Below are 14982 nucleotides of genomic sequence, written 5' to 3'. Positions count from 1 at the left end.
TTTCTCACAATGTGACATTGGATCATGCTTGACCATGGTTCACCGTGATTGATTTTCATATCAAGATAATCGGTGTCGCAGTTAGACATTGTATCATTATTGACCATGCTTGATTTTCATATTGAGACAATCTTTCTCACAATGTGATGTTGGACCATGGTTTACCGTGATTGATTTTCATATCAAGATAATCGTTGTCCACAATTAGACGTTGGATCATTATTGACCATAGTTGACCATGCTTGATTTTCGTATTGAGACAATATTTGTCACAATGTAACATTGGACCATGGTTGACCATGGTTGACCATGACTGACTGTGGTTGATCATGATTAATTTTCACATTGAGACAATCTTTCTGACAATGTGATGTTGGACCATGGTTTATTTTCATATTTAGACAATCTTTCTCACAATGTGATGTTGGACCATGGTTTATTTTCATATTGAGACAATCTTTGTCACAATGTGGCATTGGACCATGGTTGACCATAACTCACCATGCCTAACTATGTTTGACCACTGTTGACCATGATTGACCATGGCTGACAATAGTTTACGACGATTCATTTTCAAATTGAGACAATCTTTGTCACATTGTGACGTTGAACCATGGTTGACCATAATTATAAACCAAAGGGATTTTATTAAACCCTATGATTAATATTATAAACCCTATGAATAATATTATAACTTCAAAATATGAACACTTAGATTTTAAATTATTTATTAATATAATTGATATATCTTTAAAAAAAAGGTCCAATATTAATTTAATAGTTATCTAAACTTTTATAAAATAAATTAATATAATAATATTATTAGATATCATTTTTTGGGATTGAATTGCGTTAGGAAAGTCATTCATTTATGACAATTTCCATGAGAGGTAGTCCTAGCTGACTAATTTCTCATGATTTTTTAACAGTCCACTTAGCACTCATTGCATCGGATGATGCTCACAGGGGTGAAGAAGTGGGATTGAAACTACTTAAATAAATCACATAGCATCAATCGTCACTTCTGGGGCTTGCACCCGGTAACCATGACTTCCGAGGATGTCACCCCTCCCAGATCGCCTCTAGATCAAGCACGCTTAACTGTGGAGTTTTCTCCACAATCAAACCCACTTAGCTTGCTATCCCATTTGCAAAATCTTAGCAAATATTGTGCCTCATGAACCATTCAAGTAGAGCTCACTTCACTCTTATGTATTTATGTATTAAGGGTCTTTCGCAGTGCATTATATTAGATATCATTTTTTGGGATTGAACTGCGTTAAGAAAGTCATTCATCTATGACCATTTCCATGAGAGGTAGTCGTAATTGACTAGTTTCTCATGATTTTTGAATAGTCCACTTAGCACTCATTACATCGCGTGATGCTCACAAGGGATGAAGAAGTGGGATTGAAACTACTAAAATGAATCACATAGTGTCAATCATCACTTCTGGGGCTTGCACCCGGTAACCAGGACTTCCCGGGAGGTCACCCATAGCAAATCACTTCTAGAGCAAGCACGCTTAACTGTGGAGTTTTCCCCACAATCAAACCACTTAGCTTGCTACCCCACAATCAAACCCACTTAATTAGAAATTTATTACTTCACATCTTTTAATTAAAATTAATATTCTTCACTGTATTAATACTAACTATGTGATCTATGAAAACTTATAAAAACTCATTATTTACTTCAAGGATATCTTCAAGTTGTTTAATGTTCTTCATTAGATTTATACGTAAATCAAGTCCATAAAAATATAAGATATTTACAATTTGGTAAGTTATTTGATCTATGAAAACTCATTTTTTACTTCAAGGACATCTTAAAGTTGTTTAATGTTTTTAGTTAGATTAATACATAATCAAGTACTTGAAAATATAAGACATTTACAATTTCTACCAACTTATTTATAAGACTTGTTCTCGACGAGAATGAGTACTGGGTCACCTGTTCTAGAACGGCCAAATAGCGAAGATTTTACGAAGACGTTGGGATGGGGACATGGATAGACTCCGCCTCCTTCATGTGCATCCATCCACGTAACACCATTTCAATATTCCACTAAAAATTAGTGGAGAAGCAAACAAACGCACACCATTCCAATAAATGAGCGGAGAAACTGCTCTAAGGAGACGCATTTCTGTGGGTATCTGATTTGACAGGCAGACACAACAAACGAAACGCTGATCATAAAATGAAGATGGCGTGTTTGGAAGAGGAGGAAATTCCAGGAAATTTGATCTCGTGGCCAAATCAGTGATACAATTTTTTTAGGGTTTGACAACCTTTCTGCTCTTGCACACAGTTTTGCATGCGTACGTCACGTACATCAATAGGGAACGTCAGTCAAATTCTTTTAGTCATTTCTGAGTTGGTCCCTCTGGTTCCAATTTTACTGCTGGGCTTCAACATTGTGGATTGTCGATCGATTCAGAGCACTGAGGAAATAGCGGATTATGCGCTTAGATATGGAAAAGTGCGTCACGTGGACGAAAGGGGAATAAGAATTCTGAGAAGAAGAATAACTTACATCTAACACTGTGCCGGAAGAGTATTGTTCATGGTTTATAAACAACATAAGAAATTACTTTACTTTATTTTCTGATTATATATTTATTTATTTTATTTAATTATTATTATTATTATTATTATTATTTTCATAATAGTTTTGGGATAAATCACATTATAAATGGTTGATATATGTTTCAAATTATCTAATGTGATTTATTTTGGACAAAAGTGAAAAAATCAATCAATAAGAATGTATAAATTATATCCCTTTTATTTAAACTTTTTCATTGATTGATTTTTTAACTTTTGTTGTGAGGATGAACCAAATTAGATTGTTGGTACATGTTTCAAATCATCTAATGTTAATCATTTTAGACAAAGCTGAAAAATTCAAGATAATGCTATAATAATAATAATAATAATAATAATAATAATAATAATGATATCGCTATAATAATAATAATAATAATGATATCACTATAATAATAATAATAATAAATTGTTTTATTGTTTTATTATTATATTGATTTTATTAATTGTTTTATTATTTTCATTATTATTATTTTGATAGTGTTTTTCTTATTAATCACATCATAAATTGTTGGTATATGTTTGAAACCATCTAATGTGATTTAATTTGGTCAAAAGTGAAAAAATCAATCAATTAGAATGTTTAAATTATATCTCTGTTATTTAAACATTCTAATTGATTGATTTTTTTACTTTTGTTATGATCCAAAAGGGATCTAAGAAACCCTCTAAATCTTCAGAAATCAAAACAATCGCAAAAGAAGAACCTCTTAAAAAGTCGGATTACACTATCGGGAGTCAAAAACATAAAGAAATAGTGGAAAAACAGAGTATTGGAAGTTTAACACTACTTTGCATGAGAATCGTCGGATCTAGCCAATCAACGGTCCAGATCCGATCGGCAAATCGCAATCGGCAGTGGCTATCGGAGGCTATTTGGAGGCGGTCACATAAGTGTTGCGATAGTGATCAACAGGGTCAACGAGGACCATCGACCAAGCGTGCAGATCGATGGCGAATGTTAACTCGCCAAATCACATCAATAGATTACAGCAGAAGCGCTTACACTGGTCCGAGGCTCATGCGACATGCGATTGCGAAAAGTCGCATCACAACATCACATAAAAATATTACAATGAAGCAGGGCCAATATAAACATAACTCGCAATAGCCAGACCCGATAACATTATAAACGATGTTTGATATGATTTGAGATCCAGAAAACAGGGTTTTCCTTTGTATTTTCATTTTTCGTTAAATACATGAAATACAAGGGATAAAGCGTCGATGCGATGAAACCAGACCCAAAAGGGTTTATCAATGCTATTGTATATTATTTCAACTCCGATATAAGCGAGATTTTCATGTTTAATATATTTTTAAATAAAAAGGGAAATCACGAAACAAGCGGGATTTCAGGTGGGCCGTGGGTGGTAAGAGATTTTGGCCGGGCTCCGCCTAAGCCCATACATTGGCTGCCATGTGTCTAGGCACTAGAGAGAGAAAAACACTCTTTTCTGGTGGTTAACTCTCGTACGCATGGCTGCCTGAAATGAACCACAGTTGTTGGATGCAGATCTCCCAGATCAACAGTGCAGATGTGATGTTGGCATAAACATGGATCTGATAGGAGTTATAAGGCATAATTGATAACATTTCAAATCTGATAAATGGAAGTTTGGCGATTTTTCACAGTTTTTAATGTATTTCTCTGTGAACACAGAGAACGCTATTTCCAGGTATTTCAAAGGCCCGATCACCCATTTCGTTACAGAACAGGTGGCCAACATCCCTGAAAGAATTTAGTAATGATTGCTAACGCTTAGAGGGGGATCTGAGCGGACAAAGGTCGAGAAGCCAGAGAGCCGAGAAGGTGAAATGAACAAACATCAGCGATTGGATTTAAAGCCACAGATTGATATAAAACAGAGGAGGCATTGCTGAGACAGAGCAAAGACAGAGACAGAGAGTGATAGAGAGAGTCTGTGTACTCAGAGAGGCTTGAGGGCTTCAAGAAAAACTCTTGTTGTTGTATTTGTTGTGTGTTCAAACTCAAATTGAGCTCATACTTTTGTAAAACTCTACTTCTGAAGACATAATAGAGAGGCCACCACTGAAATTTGGACTAGAAGACGTAGCCTAGGAGTTTTGGGTGAACTTCATATTAAACTTGTTGTGTTTATGTGTGTTGTCTATTATGTTTCTTTAACTGCTTCATTGTCTATGTATTTCGCAATCTTATCGATCCATTGTAGAAAGTAACATAGGCATATCCATGCACATAAGTCTGTAATACCTTAATAATTATCGAAGATCTCATTATTAAATCCAGTGGTATCAGAGCTTTAGGTTTGCTAAGGTTGGACAAGCTTGTGTTGGATTGTTGAATGCTAACTAGGTCAAATCTCAACTTATGAGAAGGAGAATTGGTTGAGACTAACCCAGAAATAGGAGGAGTCTATCCTAGGAGAAAAATGGAAGAAGAAATTCCCTTGGAATCAAACTTTCATTTCATGGATAGTTTCATGACCATGAGAGCCATGGTAGAAGAGATGTATCGAGAATTTAAGAAAGGCCGAGGTGAAGATACTTCAACCTCCAAACAAGACAAAGGAACAGAGGAACCTCTTCTAGATGGTCATTTTGAAGGCAAAGGGAAAGGAAAAGAGCCTCCTCTATCAACATCTCCTTCTATCCCTTTGATTAAATTAGATGTAAAGTTTGATTTGCCAATATATGATGGAGAATTAAATGCAGAAAAGCTAGATAACTAGATTACACAGATTGATGTATATTGTAGGGTGCAGAACATCGATTCAGAAAGGAGAAATATTCAGCTGGGTAGACTTTGCCTTGGAGGAACTACCCAGTGTGGTGGGAAGGTAGGACACAAGATGATTTGAAGAAGCATGGTAAAATTCTTTCTACCTGGAGTGAATTTGTTTCTGCCATTAAAAAAAATTCTATCCACTAGCTTATATGCAGCAAGAAATGATGAGTTGGCAAACTCTTCACCAATTAAAGTGTAAAAGTGTACAAAGCTATACCCAGAAATTTAGAAAAAGAGTTTTAATTCTAGGCATTTCTCTAGACTCACCTGAAACTTTGCTGAAGTATATAGGTGGTCTGCATAGCTATTTTAGGCACACCATTCTCATGTTTAACCCTACTAGCATAGATGAGGTATCAATTCAAGCTACACATCTAGAGGCTAGAGGCAAGAATGTGAACCCAGAGATTGAGGGATCATCAAAACCCATTGCAAGCAAGAACAAGGAAAAGAGGAAGCAGAAATGGAAAGAGAGGAAGGAAAATGATGTACAGAAAGACAAAGCTTCTTGTAGTGATGGACATGTTGATGAACATTGCTAGTCTTTGCATCCGGAGCTGAAACCCAAGAAGTTCGATGGCAAGAAGAAGAATACTGATGCTACTATTCAGAAATATTTCGGGTCAGACTCAAGTGATGAAACAATAGTCACAGCTACATGTATAAAAGGTAAAAATTTTGAAGCATCTACTAGTAATTCTGCACAATCTATTGATAATGAAGAAAATGAGAGGAAAAGACATGAGCCTTTTCATATTATAGTTATTTCCAAGAATCAAAAGATTGATACTTTATTTGATAATTGTTCACAAGTAAACTTGATTTCTGAAGCAATTGTTAAAAAGTTGGGACTACTAAGCACACCTCACAAGAAGCCATATCCATTAGGTTGGGTATGTGATAAAGCAAAGCTACAAGTGACTAGACAATGTAAACATAGGTTTTCTTTTGGGTCAACGTTTGTAGATGAGGTTGGGTTAGATATAGTTGCCTTGGATATATGTGGTATGGTATCGTTTTAGGAAGTCCTTACTTGTATGATAGAAAAGCAATTTTCTATAGAAGTGAAAATAAATATCAACTCACAAAAGATGGAATAGAATATATTGTAAGAGGTCATCGGCTCAAAAATAACTAGACTCTCATAAACTCGGGGTAGATGAAAAGAATTGTAAATTCATGCAAGCAATTTTTACTAATGGTTGTAAAGGAAGAGACCCCTGATAAAACAAATGCATTTGAAGGCTGTGATGCTAAATAGAAAGCCGATTTAGAAAAATTTGTTTCAGAATATGATATCCTATTTCAAGAACCTAAAGGTCTACCAAGCAAAAGGGAAATTGTACATGATATTCATTTGCAGCAAGATGCTCCATTGCCTAACATCAGAATGTATAGGTTATCCACTTTAGAGAAGACAAAGATCAAGAAGCAGGTACAATAGCTACTCGAGAAAGGGTTCATAAGACCAAGCACATCACCATGTGGATCTCCAATCAAGCTGGTGAGAAAGAAAGATGGTTCGTGGAGGATGTGCATTGATTACAAAGCACTGAATAAAATAACGATCAAGAATCGTTATCCTCTTCCTCACATAGATGATCTATTAGATTAGTTGAAAGAAGTTGTTTACGCTTCCAAGTTGGACTTGCTTAGTGGCTACCATCAGGTCAGAGTTGCAAAACAAGATGCATGGAAGACTGCTTTCAAAACAAAGCAAGGGATGTATGAATGGCTAATTATTCCTTTTGGCTTAACTAATTCTCTTGCCACTTTCATGATAGCTACAAACGATGTACTCCGACCTCTTATTAATGATTTTGTAATTGTATATTTAGATGACATTCTAGTTTTCAGTAAAACATGGGAAGAACATTTGAAGCATGTAAAGCAGACTCTAGATGTTTTGAAAAAGAAAATCGCTATGTTAAATTATCAAAATGTGAAATTTGGCAAAACATCTTTGAATCATTTGGGTCATATTGTAGGGGGTGGTGAATTGAACATAGATACCTCTAAGGTTGAAGTCATTGTGAACTGGCCTAAACCCAAATCTGCGACAAAAATTAGGAGCTTCCTAGGAGCAGCACAATATTGGAGAAAGTTTATTGCTAACTTTTCCTTGATTGCAGCACCCTTACATGCTTTGACAGGATTGAACAAGGTGTTTCAGTGGGGAGGAAAACAACAAAAATCTTTCGACACCTTGAAAGAAAAGATTAGTACAACACGAGTACTAGCATTGTCAGATCTTCAAAGACCATTTGAGATTGAAACAGATTCCAGTGACTATGCCATGCGAGCAGTGTTGATCCAACACGGTAAACCCATATGTTATCATTCTGAGACATTTAATTCTACAATAGTTAATTATCCCACATATGATAAAGAATTGTATTCATTAGTGTAGAGTGTGAAAAAGTGGAAACATTACTTATTGGGCAAAGAAACAATTATACATACAGATCATCAACCACTTCAATATTTTCACTCACAAACTAAATTGCAGCAATGAAGACACTATGAGTGGATGGGTTTTCTGCAACAGTTTCATCTAGTCTTTAGATATAAGAAGGGCATACACAATAAATTTGCAGATATGTTGTCCAGACCAATCATAAATGCATATACTATACTTAAGCATAATTCAGTATTGCATGAAAGCTACATTGAACAATATGCTCAAGATGTAGATTTTAAATATGTATATGCAACTTTAAATCATGGCAAACATGTAGAAGAATTGGATTATCATGTTAACAATCAACTCTTGTATCATTTGGAAAAGTTATGTATTCCTCAAACAAAAAGAGTTAACATAATTCGGGAAGCACATACTTCTCTAATATCGGGTCATTTTGCTGTAAGTAAAACAGTTGCACAACTACAAAGGTTCTGTTATTGGGAAAGAATGCATGAAACAATTTCTAGATATATTAAAGGGTGTACCATGTGTGCTAAAAGCAAGCACATCAATAGAAAACTAGGCTTGTACACTCCACTTCCAGTTCCTTCTCATCCTTGGGAAAGTGTTTCCATGGACTTTGTTGGGGGACTGCCAAAATCTAGAAAAGGTCATGACTATTTATATGTTATTGTGGATAGGTTCAGCAAAATGTGTATTTTAATACCTTGTAACAAATATATTACAGCTGAACAAACAGTGAAGTTGTTCTTTCAGCATGTCCAGGTGCATTTTGGGTTACCCACTTCCATAGTATCTGATCGAGATTCCCAATTTGTGGGGAAGTTTTGGTCAAGTCTGTGGGAGTTGATGGACACTAGACTAAAGAAGAGCACATCCTTTCATTCACAAACAGATGGCCAAACAGAGGTAGTCAACAGGACAGTGATCCAGTTTCTCAGGGGTTATTGTAGCAAGCATCCCAAGATTTGGAATGAACATTTATGTTATGTGCAACATGCTTACAATGTGCGAAGCATTCTTCTACACAAAGATCTCATTTTGAGACTTGTTTTGGTTTTACACCAAAGTCTCCCTTGGATTTTTTCTTTAGTAAAGACATAACAGTTGATGGACATAGTGATGTTGACAAAGAAACTAAGTTCATTGAATAGATCCAAGAAATTGACCAGGCAGTGTGGGAATAGTTGGAAAAGAGCCAAGCCAAGTACAAGGCAAGGCATGATAAGCATCAAATTGAGCATAGCTTCCAAGTTTGTGATCAAGTCTGGCTGTACATCAGCAAAGATAGAATGCAAGGTGAAGGTAAGAAGCTGAAGCCGATAAGGTATGGGACTTTCAAGATACTTGAGAAAATTGGTGAGAATGCTTTTCGCCTTTATTTGCCAGCTTACATGAACATCTATTCAGTAGTTAATGCAGAGAACTTGAGACTATTTGAACCTTCATTGATTGAAGATCCTCAAGAGCAAAGTCAGTTACCTTCTATTGATGATCTGTTGCCTGAATATCTCAATGAGTTGCAGGAAGATACAGTCCTGGACAGGAAGGTGAGAACTACGTGTAGAGGGGATGTTGAGTACCTCAGAATCGGACTCAAAGGTTCAAAACCAAGCAGTGCAAGATGGATAGAGATTGGACAAGTGAGGAAGTTGTATCCTCACTTGATTGATTCTTAAAAACCAATTTTTGGTGGTCCAAAAGCTTTTTCACTGGGAAGGCGTGATCCAAAAGGGATCCAAGAAACCCTCGAATTCTTCGGGAATCAAAACAATTGCAAAATACGAACCTCTTAAAAAGTCAGATTACACTATCGGGAGGAAGAAACATGAAGAAATAGTATAAAACAGAGTATCAGCAGTTTAACGCTACTTTGAATGAGAACCGTCAGATCTGGCCAATCAACGGTCTAGATCCGATCGGCCAATCGCAATCGGTGGTGGCTATCGGGAGGCAGTCACATAAGTGTTGCGATAACGATCAGTGGGGTCAACAAGGATCGTCAATCAAGCACACAGATCAATGGCCCATGTTAACTCGCCATATCGCATTGGCAAATTACAGCGGAAGCACTTACAACGGTGTGAGCCTCATGCGACATCTGATTGCGACAAGTTGCATCGCAACATTGCATTGGAATATTACAATGAAGTGGGGCCGATATAAACATAACTCATGATAGCCGGGCTCGATAACATTATAAACGATATTTGATATGATTTGAGATCCAGAAAATAGGGTTTTCCTTTGTATTTGTGTTTTTCATTAAATAAATGAAATACAAGGGATAAAGTGCCAATGCGATGAAACTGGACCCAAAAGGGTTTAATGAATGCTATTGTATATTATTTCAAGTATGATATAAGTGGGTTATCATGTTTAATGTATTTTTAAATAAAAAGGGAAATCGCAAAACAAGTGGGATTTCGGGCAGGCCATGGGTGGTAAGAGGTTTCAACCAGGCCCCGCCCGAGCCCATACATTGGCTGCCACGTGTCCAGGCCTTGAAGAGAGAAAACCACTCTTCTCGGGTGGTTAACTCCCATATGGATGGGCTGCCCGAAATGAGCCACAGCCGTTAGATTTAGATCTCCCAGATCAATGGTGCAGATGCAATGTCGGCATAAAGGCGGATCCGATATGAGTTATAAGGCAGAATTGACAACATTTCAAATCCGATTAACAAACTTTTGGAAAATTTTCATAGTTTTTAATGTATTTCTCTATGAACATAGAGAACGTTGTTTTCGGATATTTCAAAGGCCCGATGACCCATTCTGTTACACAACAGGTGGCCACCATCCCTGAAAGCATTTAGCAATGATTACTAACGCTCAGAGGGGGATCTGAGCAGACAGAGATTGAGAAGCTAGAGACCCCAAGAAGGTGAAACGAATAGACAACGTCGATTGGATTTAAAGCCACAGATTGACAGAAAACAGAGTAGGCAGTGCTAAGATGGAGCAAAGATAGAGACAGAGAGTGATAGAGAGAGTCTGTGTACTCAGAGAGGCTTGAGGGGTTCAAGCAAAACTCTTGTTGTTGTATCTGTTGTGTGTTGAGACTCAAATTGAGCTCATACTTTTGTAAAACTCTGCTTCTAAAGACATAATAGAGAGGCCACCACTGAAGGTTGGACTAGGATACGTAGCCCAGGAGTTTTGGGTGACCTCCATATTAAAATTGTTGTGTTTATGTGTGTTGCCTATTATGTTTCTTTAACTGCTTCATTGTCTATGTATTTCACAATCTTATCGATCCATTTCACAAAGTAACATAGGCATATCCATGCACATAAGTCTGTAATACCTTAATAATTGTCTAATATCTCATTATCAGATCATGTTGTGAGGATAAACCACATTAGATTATTGGTACATTTTTTAAATCATCTAATGTGAATCATCTTTGACAAAGGTGAAAAAATCAAGATATTGATATAATAATAATAATCATAATAATAATAATCAAGATATTGCTATAATAATAATAATAAAGATATTGTTATAATAACTATTATAATAATATTAAAACAAATGGAATAATATTAAAACCAACCTATTAATATTATAAACCCAAAGTATGTAAAATCTAACATGAGCACTATAAACCCTTAAATAAACATTGTTGACAATGTATCACCATGGTTGATTTCTATATTGAAACAATCATTGTCACAATGTGGCATTGGACCATGCCTAACCAGGCTTGATTGTGATTGATTTTCATATGGAGACAATGTTTGTCACAATGCAATGTTGGACCATTGTTGACCATGGTTGATTTTCATATTGAGACAATCATTATCACAATTCTATGTTGGTCCATGGTTGACCATGACTACCTTGCTTGACCATGTTTGATTATATAAAATATGTTTGATCATGGTTACCAATGTCTAACCATAGTTTTATGTGCTTGACCATGGTTCACTATGATTGATCATGGTTGACCATGATTGATATTACTAAGCCAAGGGAATAATAAACCAAAGGAATTAATACTAAAAACGCAAGGGATTATGAACCCAAGGGAAAAATATTAAACCCAAGGGTATAATATTAAACCAAAAAGGAATAATATAAACCAAAAGTTTATAAACTCAAAGGAATAATATGAAACCCAAGCGAAAATATTAAACCCAACAGGAATAATATAAACCCAAAGCATATAAACCCCAAAACAAATGTTATAAACCTTTAAATAAACATACTTGTCCATGTTTGGCAATGGGTGTTTTTTCATATTGATACAATCTTTATTACAATGCAACGTTGGACAATGCTTGACCATACTCGACCATGTTGAAAGGGATTAATGTTATAAACCCAAGTTATGTAAACCCCAACATAAATATTGAAAACCCTAAAATAAATATGGTTGATAATGGCTGAGGATGGATGGTTTCCATATTGACAAAGTCCTTCTCACCATGGTTGACAATGCTCGATAATAATTGATTTTCATATCGAGACAAACTTTGTCACAATGAAACATTGAACTTTCATTCACCATGCTTGATTTTCATATTGAGACATTCTTTGTCACAAACTGACAATGGACCATGGTTAACCATGAGTGACCTTGGTTGACCATGATTGATTATATAAACCATAGTTAACGATGGCCCACAATGATACACCATGGTCAACCATGGTTGGCCTTCATTGATCATTATTGATCATGGTAAACCATGATTCATACTATAAACCTAAGGGAATAATAGACCCAATGAATTAATACTAAAACCCAAGGAATTGTAAACGAAAGGAAAAATTATTAAACCCAAGTGAACAATATTAAACCCAATGGAATAATATAAACCCCAAATAATTAATACTAAAAGTCCAAGAGACTATCAACCCAAGGGAAAAATATTAAACCTAATGGAATAATATTATACCCAAACAAATAATAAAATCCCAAGGTATATAAAGCCCAAGAAATATATTATAACCCTTTAATAAACTTTCATGACCATCTTTGGCCATGGTTGATTTTCATATTGAGACAATCTTTGTCACAATGCGACTTTGGACCATGCTTGACCATGCTTGTCCATGGTTGATTTTCATATTGAGACAATCCTTGTCTAAATGCAACATTAGGCCATGGTTGATGATGCTTGATCATGATTGATTTTCATGATCAAGATTTGCGACAATATTTATCGCAATGCAATTTTGGACCATCATTGATTTTCATATTGAGATAATATTTGACATAATTCAACATTAGAGCATGGTTGAAAACAAGTGATGTATGTTGGCCTTGATTGATTATATGAAGCATGGTTTACCATGGTTGACATTGATTGACCATGGTCAACCATGGTTTCCCTTGGTTGACAAATATTAATAATGGTCGATGATGATTGATATCATGAACTAAAGTGAATAATAAACCCAGATAATTAATAATAAAGACCTAATGGGAAAATATTTAACCTAAGGGAACAATACTAAAACCAAAGGAATAATATAAACTCAAGGTATATAAAACCCAAGATAGATATTATGAACCGTCTAATAAACATGCCTGACCATGTTTGGCCATGGTTGATTTTCATTTTGATACAATCTTTGTCACAATGTGATGTTGTACGGTGCTCAACCATTGTTGAACCATCACACTAATAACCAAAGTGATTGATATTATAAACCCAAGGGAACAAAAAAAGCAAGGGAGCAATATGAAAAGCCCAAGTAATTATGAACCCAATGGAACAATATTAAACCTAGGAGATTAATGTTATAAACCTAAGGTATATAAACCCAAAGATAAATATTACAAACCCTAACATAAACATGGCTGACCATGGTTAATTTTCATATTGACACAATCCTTGTCAAAATGCGACATTGGGCCACAATTATTGACCATTTCTCACCATGTAACATCACATCTATAAATCTGGATGAGCATTATTATCCATCAAAATTAATGACAATTCCCCACAGATGTTTTCCATATTGGCAGAATCTTCAATAGAAATCCATGCTCAACCATTTACCACCATGATTCACCATCGTTGACCATGGTTGATTATCAATATCTATGACCATAATTAAACATGGCTCACTATGGTTTCTTTTCAATAATAGTCACAAACCCATGGCATTAACATTATAAACCCAAACCCTATAAAGTGAAAGATAAATATTGTAAACCGCTAAATAAAAATTAAGCCCTAACTTTAATACTATAAACGTCAAGAATATTATTATAAACAATAGGCATTAATAAACCCAAAGGAACTGATACTAAAACCCAATTGATTACAAACCCAAGTGAATAACATTAAATTGGAGCATTGTTATTAAAGCGTAGACATAAAATTTTAAAAATTGAACAATCTGTATTGTTACACAACACAACGTTGCAAGATGAAAGAAAAAAAAAACTTCATTTGAGAACATTGGAATTTAAGGAAAACTTGGAATAAGATAGTGTAACCATATGTGGGGTAACCATCATAACCTTGGTCTAAATATAGGCATAAAAAATTACCTTTATAGAAGATAGCCTCCTTTGGGGGTGTTATGCCACCATAAGCAAGTTTTGTCCTCTTCCAAAGCGTGTTAGCACTACTGCAAATAAAAAATTTTGAATCAATATTTTTGTACACATGTTTCACCAAAACACATTCATATTTTCCTAGGCTAAATTTCTCCAACAAAAAAATTCTTTGAATGCAATTAGTAACTTTGAGTAGCACTAAACATAATCATTGATCCAATTGTACATTGAGTTCCATATCCAAAATGAATAAAAGTAATAAACATGGAATAAATGTGTCCTTTATCATTAAGGTAGGGTCCAATGAAGTAGTCATTACCCATATGAACTCGAAAAGTAATGAATCCAAATTCTTTCTGAGCGCATCAATTACAACTGGCAAGGAAAATTGTGTTTTCCAACAAAAGACTCCATTGTTTACAAACCAACTTAAATCTCATCAAGATCAATAAAGGGAGTCAATGAAATATAAACTTAACAATATCAAATGATAGAAACTTCCAAATAATTGAATCCATGGTAAGCAACAACTTTCCTAAAATTAAAGGAATATTGTATATTATGTTGCAACGACAAACATACACCATACCAATCAGAAGGGCCTACAATATTATACTGTTGCATTTATTAACAAATATTTATTAATATTCTCACAAAGATT

The 14982-nt window shown here is 35.1% G+C and overlaps 1 long non-coding RNA gene across 1 annotated transcript in view; it reads right to left on the bottom strand.

The window, feature by feature from the left end:
- LOC149266896 (uncharacterized) overlaps nt 1-14982 on the bottom strand; it is a 93064-nt gene that overhangs the window by 36932 nt on the left and 41150 nt on the right. Inside the window, exon 4 of the long non-coding RNA XR_016253037.1 lies at nt 14313-14392. This is a non-coding gene — a long non-coding RNA (uncharacterized LOC149266896). The remainder of the gene's footprint in view (nt 1-14312; nt 14393-14982) is intronic.

Source organism: Pinus tabuliformis, chromosome 6 (assembly GCF_031772625.1).
Source record: "Pinus tabuliformis cultivar Carrire ecotype Pingquan chromosome 6, CPIR1, whole genome shotgun sequence".
Classification (NCBI taxonomy): domain Eukaryota; kingdom Viridiplantae; phylum Streptophyta; class Pinopsida; order Pinales; family Pinaceae; genus Pinus; species Pinus tabuliformis.
This window is presented reverse-complemented; position numbering and strand designations above follow the sequence as displayed.